General features: G+C 34.2%; 1 pseudogene; it reads right to left on the minus strand.

The window, feature by feature from the left end:
• Positions 1 to 3,586: 3,586 nt before the first annotated feature.
• On the minus strand, positions 3,587 to 8,141 carry LOC21385160 (annotated as a pseudogene).
• Between the last annotated feature and the right edge of the window lie 1,613 nt (positions 8,142 to 9,754).

Here is a 9,754-nt window from a genome sequence, read left to right on the forward strand (position 1 = left end):
TGAGATATTATTAAGAATTTTCTTCCGTGCATTTATAATAATGGTTGCTGATACTCAACGTACTGATTTGTTCTATTAGTGTTCGTATTTGTTGTTTATGTTCTTTTATATGTTGACATAAAATTTTGTTATATTATTGATGAACATTGCTAATTTAAAAACTTCTGAAACATTCTTTCCTATTCTTAACAAATAATAGCGACCTATATCTATTTTTCCCTTTGCTTCATAAATAAATGGCCATGATCTATCAATGTTTTTTTTTTTTTTTTAAACTTCTTCAACCACACATGCATACGAATATTGGCAATGATCATCATTATTGATTTATATATGTTAAACATTATATGATTTATCTAAAAACTGTTATGGCCGTGTGATTCCTATGTCAATATTTTCCTTGCTTATTTTTTCAATTTTTTTCTCCTTTTCTTAAAGTTCTGGCCTACTTTGTTCTTCTCTTTATTTATTTGAATATTTTTATCTTTCGTACGCCATCTGTTTGCTTAAAAAACTAGAATTATTAATATCGTGCTATTACAAATGCTAAGGGAACTATACACATACATATCTCTGTTCGGTACATTCTATTTTGAAACGTTGTTTTCATATAGCAATAATGGTCGTACTCAATATTGTAAAATACCAATTTCTTAGCTATTGCTTGGTATTCTTATAAAATCACTGTCTCTGAAATCCATTATGATTCTCATCACTATATAAAAAAACAAACTAAAAATGTTGCAACATTCATGTTTTCTCACTTTTTAGTTTTCATTCTGTTGTGTTTTCCTTTTTAATTTTTTATTTACTTATTAATCATTCACTTATTTATTTGTATTTTTCAGGGTCTCCTACTATTTAACACTGTATGTTCTTATCGTTGTATCCTTCATCAATATCTACACGTAAATAGCCCATATTTAGCATTTGGAGTGGTATTTATAGCGCTCGAGGTATTCTTAAGAACTTTCTTCCATGTATTTTCAATAACTGTTGCTGATAGTGGATGTAGTAATTTGTTATAGTAGTATTCATATTTATTATTTATACTTAATTATCTGTGTTGGTATAAAGCTTTGTTATATCATTAATTCACATTGCTAATTTAAAAACTTGAGAAATATTCTTTCCTGCTCTTAACAAATATTACCAAGCTATATCTATTTTGTCCTTTGCTTCATAAATAAATCAAAATATCTAATCATTGTAGTTATTTGTATACTACCTTAGTTCAAATGTATTGTACTGACAAATATGTCATTCAATAAGTTTATTGAGTATATTTTGATTATTAAGAGATTGTCATGGATGTTAATATTCTTGATATATGAAAGAATAAAACGAATTGACTATTATTACAGGATTATTGTTTTTATTAATTGTTACTAATTTTGATATATTGTTATTCAGTGCATGCAGATTACTTGCGTGAGCATATTTAGTCTTTGCTGTTTGATTGCTTACTGTTTCATTTTTAAAACAGGGTTCATAGCGTTCCAGGTATTAAAGATAGTCTCTGCCTATAGCAGTTTGATATCCATTCCTGATTCTTAATGTAGTATGTATATATAAATTAATACTATAATGTAAAAACTCCTGACTTTCTCTATAATATAACAATCTTCTCCGCAGCAAAAAAAACTAGTGTATTTCATAAGTAATTTATTGTCTAATTGCCTCACCAAAATCTTTTTTTTTTTTTTACTTTAAATGTGTTCTTTATTTATTCTTTTTTTAATAAACCAAACACTTAAGAGGATAATAAATCAAGAAAATAAACTAAACTTTAGGAAAAACAATTAAATTATCACAGCAAAAAAGTACAACAAGCTGAATACACTCAAAAACAAGAGAATGCTATTACTAGGGTGTTTATGAATTAGAATCCGCTGATTATGAGTCAATCCACAATCCAATTTAAAATTATCGAATTGAAAAAATCTCAATCTATGTCCAATCTAAAACTTTTTTTTAATCCCATTTAATCCAATTTAAAACCTATTGGATTTTGCAGGATTCACGAATTCCATGAATAAGTACCTTTGAAATTAATAAGTATATTAAACATCTATACAAAATAAAACAAATAAAACACAAAATGAAGTCTTCATCATTTATTGATATTAGGTTAAACTTCAAAATTTACACCATCCAGAACCCAAATAAACATGACATAACATAAAAATAGTTGCAATAAGCCAAAAAAAAAAAAAAAAAAAAAAAAAGTTTGGGTGTCCCATCTTGATTTAATTTAGAAGATAAAATAACTTCATTGTTGGAAAATATTCTAAACGTAGCAAGGAAAAAAATCAAAAAGTAGCATTTGAGTTTTAACTAAATCCAAAAGTATTCATCATGTTTTAAACTATCTTTAAATTATCCAATTATCCTTTTAAGTTTTTTAAAAGACGTAAAATATTGCACTTTAGGTTTTAACTCTTCTATTTGTTGAAAATTACAGAAATACCTATAACAATCAATGTGTTAGTGCTTATTCAATAACTTCTTGGGCTTTTTTAACAAAAAGGAAAAAATTAGGTGTTTAATTTTATAATTTAGCCATGTATTTTCTTATAAAATTTTGTATGACAGTTTAGTAAAGTCTTATGTAATATAAGAAACAAGAACCATTTAATATTAATTCACTGTTAAATCAAAATGTGATTCAGATCACATGCCCAAACTTTGATATCTCCAATAATATTTAACCAATTATATTATACACGTTCTTTCAAAAAATTTAGAATACTATTAACTGAATTTTATATATTTTAATATTTTAAGTCTAGTAAATGAAGTGGCATAACGGGAGATGCAAAATGGATGCTAAATTTTTTTTATATGTTATAAGTGCACATATTACAAACTAATGATTATTTCATTATGTAAAAAGATATTTTAATAATTACATTCGTTAGATTTATCTTTCCAAAGAGAAAACGCTATAAAATTTTTTTTGATATTTTTCATTCTCACTTCTTAATGGATAAATAAACACAAGAAAATTATAAATGATCATCATTCTTATTTCTTTATTGCACTCTCCAAACCAATTACAAGTCCCATTATATTCAATTACAATTGGGCAAACAATCCCATAATGTTGAGCTATCAAGTTTGAATCTCTTAACAAAAAAAAAAAAAAAAAAAAAGAGATTTCAACAACGTTATACCGTGCGGTGTTGTACCCATTGTTTACATATACGCTGAGTCCCTCATAGTCTATATACATTAATGAAAGATGTCTAAGAATATTTTCTCCGCAGCTCCTTTTATATTAGCTAGTACCCATGTCTACATGTATGTATATATGTGTATCTATATATTAATAGATGACAAGAATTTAACACAAGCCAACAACGCTACATTCACTGGTACTCAAAAACCTATAGTAGTACTAGTACACACTACAGCAAGCCAATATTACAGTCTGGATAAGAAACAATTTAAGTTATAAGCTATGGTTTTTTCCTGCTATATTTTTAGGCAGGCATGTAAGTGCGCGTGTAATATATACGTATATTTGTATGTTACTTTATACATTTAGGTATATGTATGCATGTTTATGCCACCGGACGCAGGCTTTCTAAAATATTACAAGCACCATTCACTAGTACTTACAAACTTATAATAAAAAATTACAGCAAGCCAACATACCGTCTAGACTACAAACATATCAAACTTATTTTTCTTACATCTACATAGCACACTACATTTACTGTTTAGCCAAACTTACAGACTCAATAATTATTAATAATACATTACGGCACGTGCAAATATTGTCTAGTAATCACACATCAAACGTAAAGTTACTTAGCAAGAGCAGAGGTGCTCATTAGAATGCTTTTCAAAGACTGAAGACGTCAAACTTCACTGGCAAAATCAAGTCCAGTGCTGAAGTCTTTCACCAGTGATGACATGTGCACAGATCTTTTGATGCTTGCATTGTCCCTCTTGATCATGACAAGTCTGTCGTAAACACACCAAGCGAAGCTTAGGAAATGGTCTCTGCCCATGTCCTTATTGTAGCGGCCCCAGTAATGAGGATGATAAGTAACATGGTACCAAGCAGTCGCTTTCTTTGCGTATGCGTCATCACCTCCATTCGCTGCTTCATCTCCCTGATTGTTGAACCAAGTCCTAGCTTCTTTGATCAGTGCCTTTACTGCATAATTTGCTGATTCCAGGTCTCTTTTCTTGTCAAAATGCCTAGACTTTTTAAGGACGTTGCCGCTGAGCAATTCAGCTTCGGTCTTTATTCCATAGTAATCCATAAGATTTCCCAACTTGTTGTCGTAATTGGATTTGAGTTCAAAAGCTTCCCTGATGTAATCCTCAAATCCATCCACCTCCATGTCCGGATCGTAACACTCACTAGCCACTTCCTTAGTGAAGGATTTTATCGAACTTGAATGTTCTTCCACATCCTTCACCTGTCGAAAGAGCTTTCCAATGACACGCTTTGACTCGTAAGTTATTTTGTCAGGCTTCTCCATGAAGTCGGGGTACTCTTTGGCACGCAGACGAGGTGGGATTATTGCGGCCACACCTGTTTTTGGAAAATCCACAGCAATTGAGGATAGCTTTGCTAGCTCAATACATTCTTTGCTCCTAGCCTTTTTCGGCTCTTTGTCTGCAAAAACAGTATGCGCATTCGAAATAATTCCCAAGTTATCGTCAACTAGATAGTCTACAAAGTACTCCATAATTTCCTGTACCACAAGCAAAATCATGCAGTTATGACATGTCAAAGCAAATAATAGCAACACAACTGCAAAGCCAACTAAAAAACTTTAGACCTGGAGAACAAGTAACAAGTGTTCTGAAGGTTAACAATAATTATCTCAACTATCAGAATACCGTATTAGAACATTCCACAAATAAAATTAAAATACGTCATGTATTCTAAGTGATAATAAAAACAGTTTAAGATATGTTTGTCAAGCTATTGTTGAACTGAGTAATACCTCCATTGTAACTACATGGTCTACTTCTATAGTTTTTGCCGATGTATAGTCCATGGCATCAGCTCGCCGACGAGGAATGAGCTCTTGGTCCCAACAGACGAAGTAAGTGTCTCCATCCAAGTCACTCCCAGAACATTCATCGGTATGAGGCCTGAGCAAATTAAAAAGCGAAATCAGTCAAGCAGATCAATAAAGTGCACAGAGAAACACTCAATTTGACATACTTGACATAAGATCAAATATACCATGCATGAATGCTCATTGTATGTACAGAGTAGAAAACAAGACATGTCTCCCTCTTTCCCTTCTCTGGAAAAACGACGCAATCCACCATGTGGTGCAACTCCAGCACATCCACTGCCTTGAGGACTCGCACATCTCCTGGATGTAGACAAGGATTTTTAGCAACAACCGTCTTTCCCTTAACAACAAACGTGTCTGGGCTTGAACTGCTGTTGTTGAAGACTAAAGAGGAATTATCAAAGAGTCGGGGACGAGAACACTGCACAAACACTTGACCGTATTCGAGTGTTCCGGTTTCATCTAAGCATCCCATCATAGCTCTTCCATTGGGAACATGTATCCTTGTTTTTGTCCGCAATTCCAGCAGCTTTGATGCACGCAATGTTTGCAGCATCATTGTGAGAAATGGCTCCTCATTTGGCTCGTAACCACACATAAGCATCTCCTTTAGAGTGTTTGTGATCTCTCCAGGGAACATCATCTTCAGTTCATCTTGTGCTCTTAAAGAATCAGTTAAGATGGACTCCAGGCGATTCACGGTCTCCTTTTGCTTCTTTTCGAAAACGTGATCACTGACTCCAAGAGTTGACAGCAGAGTGATCAACTGGCGGTTCAAGAAGCACGGCTGGTACTTGCTCCATGCCAAAACATCGAGCTTGTTGTTCTTTGCCTCGCACTTGCACATGCTTTCTCTCAATGACAGCTTCATTGAAGATGTGGGATCAACAGCCACAACACCTTTATAGCCACCATAGCGAATTTGAAAGGCTGATGGAGTAAACCTGTTTAGACCACATTTTTTGGCCACCTCTTTGGCAAAATCTTCAGATATTTTGCCAATTCCATCGGAGAAACAATAATTTTTTCCATCCCTTTCAACTTGTATGTCAGGAATTAACTCAACTTCATGCCTGCCAACTCTAAACGTTTCGTGGGAAGAGCCAAAAGATTGACCTAGCCTGGCAGCATATTTTGCCACATTTTTAATGCAACGAAAATCACCCATCCATTTCCTGATATTAGCTGCGGTAAGTCCGTCTCTTGAAGCAAACATCCAAGTTGAACCCTCTCGCAACTGACTCGATGAAAACGCAAGAAACTCGAACTTCTTGTCACCAATGATTATGCCATTTCTTAGAGTAGAAAGTATCCTCTCATAGAGTCTCGTTCGCCTTTTTCCATTTGCAGAACTTCCGCGTGCAGACAAATCCGTTGAAAATAACTTATCCAAGTCCTCCTCAACAAAAGAAACGCGAAGAAAATTGTCGATGTCCTCGGGGTAGTTGCGTAAGACGCGGTTGGAGAGATTGATCTCAGGGCCACAGAAGTATACTTTTGTTGGTGTTACCTGAACCCGGTGGACATACACCAAGCCGTCATCTAAAGCAATTGTGGGCATTTTCGGAATCTGCCCACTTGTTTTGTGCTTTGTAAATTGCTTAGTAAGCCATATCAGTGGATCGTAGCAGCAATCTTTTAAGTGATACAGTTTGTCTAGAGCAGAGTCTATATATTCAAGGGGAATTTTACTCGGGTTGACTAACCGGAAAAAGTTGAGATCAAGTGCTTCAGCAGTGTACGGCAAGATGATTCCTTTAGGAGGAACCACCATGGGAACAAGGTCTGAACTAGAAGAGAAAGGACAACCTTGTTGCAGAGAGAATTGACCTTCGTCTTCTTTGTAGTAGACAAAAACATCGCGCAAGTTTGGAAGTTGGCGCCAGTTTGGAATCTCCAAGCAGAGAGCAGAAGATTGCCCAATGCAACATGATGGAGTGAAATCAACATCCCTTTCCCAGCATCTATTGACTTTCTGAAAAATCCGAGGGGCTCCTAGTAACTAGCAACGGAAAGGGGAAAGAAACTGTTAACTATTTCATCCAAGTGCCAAAATAAAATTATACAAACTCATTGTAGTTATATTGCCGTATAGAGGAAATGCAAACGTTTTGCTGAAGACATATCACAGATACTATTTACTTTTGGTCTAAACCGTAATGTTGACTTAAGAAATATGAAGTAGGAGATTGATAACATTAACAAACAGAAAAACAAGCATTCAGTGGTTTTGAGAACAGAACGGATACTTCTATACATGCAGAAGATATAGGTGGATTCCTAATCTTGGGTAAATAAAGCGTGAGAAGTCCAACAGAGAACAAACTTCAAGAAACAAAATGAAGTTTAAGAACTGCTTAATTTATAAGCATGGAGATGGTTAAGACAGAAAATCTATGAGTTTTTTTTTGGTGTCTCAATTCGCAAAATTCAGAAGACGTTAGAAAATAATCCTATTTTCAATATGCTCAAGAAAGAATTTCCTATGTAATCCTTACTACGAAACATAGAATGTTATTCATAGCCGAAAAATGGAGAAATTAAATACTATTTGAATTTTAGAAAGCATACCTGAAGGAGAAGAAACTTTGAAGTTTCTCCGTGCATCCGGTGTAGCTTAATCTGCCAAATGTTCTCATAGGAGATCTCTAGCTTGTAATCAACAGAACCATAAGACAAAAAGAAGTAGAGCTTCCTCTGTCCCTCTCCAAATTTAACACAGACATTCTCTCTTTCCCAAAGCACAGAAAACTTCTCCTTCAAAACCTGACATCCGAAGTGCAGCGTTACATCATCCATGCTGCACAGGAAGACCTCTGGCTTTCGTACAACTTCAGTGCTCCAATCTCGAGCTTTTAGATAAGAGTCACCATACCAAAAGCGTCGGTCGTCATCCGCCAGGGATTTTAGGATTTCGGCGCTCTCAGAGTCTACGAACTCAACCTTGGCATGTGCCCTTGAACCACTCTTGCACTGTGCGAACTCAACAGAACAAACTGTCCCTTCTCCAGTGTATAACTCCAGATGCCTCTTCACCTCCTCCTGGTCCTCAACACAAGAGAATCCATACAACCGAATTGTCTTTGCCATGCTGCAATACTAAGTTAAAACCCTGTTTCAGCATACAAATACTATTAAGTGACTGAAAAGTTATCTATTTTCATGCATGTGCCATCAGATCTGAAATTCACAGAATCTAGAAAATTATCCCTATATAAACAAAACCCATAATCCATTTAGAAATTTGTTGTCAAATCCTAGTTTTAGACCACACATATTTCCTACTAAGTCAACTATGAAGTTCAAATTTTACTATCTAGCTGGAGTTGTATCCTTCTAACTGATTTATATATCACTCTAACATTTCTTACTCACCAAGGAACATAAATCGGTCAATTTTGATAAAAAAAATAGTGAAAATTGATCAGTTTAATCTACCTTAGCACAAATATATCATTCAAATTACAATGCAAAACAAAGTTTTTTTATGGAATTAGTTGAAAAATATCGCATTTATCTCAACAGGAAGTACACAATTATTATATACATGTAAGATAGCGTAAAATGAACGATAAAGAAATTTTTTGTTCCCAGAAGTTCATTAATACAATTAAACAATTTGGAATTCTACAAACCAGATCATATGTACATGAGAAGTCCTTTATGATCGGTAAAAACACACAGTCCAACAAAGAGAACAAATCGGAAGAAAACACTTAAAATTGTGATCATCTTCAAGAAAATTGAGACAACTAATGGAAAGAAAAGAATAGAAATAGAAAAAAAAATTAAACGAGTTGAAAATTTTTGTAAGTTCCCTTTTTAAGTCTTTCCTTGCTGGTGAAGTTTATTCAAACAATTTTTTTTTTTTCCATTTCTTCACTTGCTACGGTAACAGCACAAAAATCATAATGCCTGTGCAGAAAAACCAGAATCACACACACACACACACGCCAATAAACAAAAGAACACTACTGATCATGATCATATTTTCTATCAACCAAGTACTGTTTAAACAATTCAACTAATTTTTCACCTCGAAACCGAGACTGAGAAAGATGTCAAGTACGAACTGATCGGAAAATTAAGAGAGAGAGGGAGAAAAGAGAGAGAGAAGAATTTGACTGTCCTCGAAAAATGAATGCTGAAACAGATGACAAATGCTTTGATGATGAATCGAATGCTAATGGGTGATTGGTATTTATAGTGAGAAAACATAGAAGCACAGAGTGAACCGTGCTATTGCTTCAGTCATTACAGCTATTGCTGGTCAATTTCGAGTTCTCTCTTTTCGCTGTTTCTCCCTCACTCTCTGTGTGGCGCGAACATATTTTGTTGAGAGTTGACGGTCATTGATTCCCTCACAAGTGAGTCTCTTTGGTCGTTGACGACATAAGGACCCGCAGGGAAAGTTAGTTACAAAGTTACATGAGGTTAGCTTATTATTGGCTGACACGTCAGCAACGAGATTTCTTTTTATAAGAATGGAGAAAATAAAGACATCATGGTACCAAGAACGTCAATTTCCTCAAAAAGAATTAAATAAAATGAAGATAAGAACATCAAACGCGTAGAGGGGTAAAACTGAAAAGAAATAAATATTTAGATTGTGTACTATATTGTAAGCCATAAATTAGGACGCGTTTGGAATTTATTTTAAAATGATTTTATTTTTTGTATGAAAATAAAAATAAAAACGTTTT

Source organism: Morus notabilis, unplaced genomic scaffold, assembly GCF_000414095.1.
Source record: "Morus notabilis unplaced genomic scaffold, ASM41409v2 Scaffold2459, whole genome shotgun sequence".
NCBI classification, from domain to species: domain Eukaryota; kingdom Viridiplantae; phylum Streptophyta; class Magnoliopsida; order Rosales; family Moraceae; genus Morus; species Morus notabilis.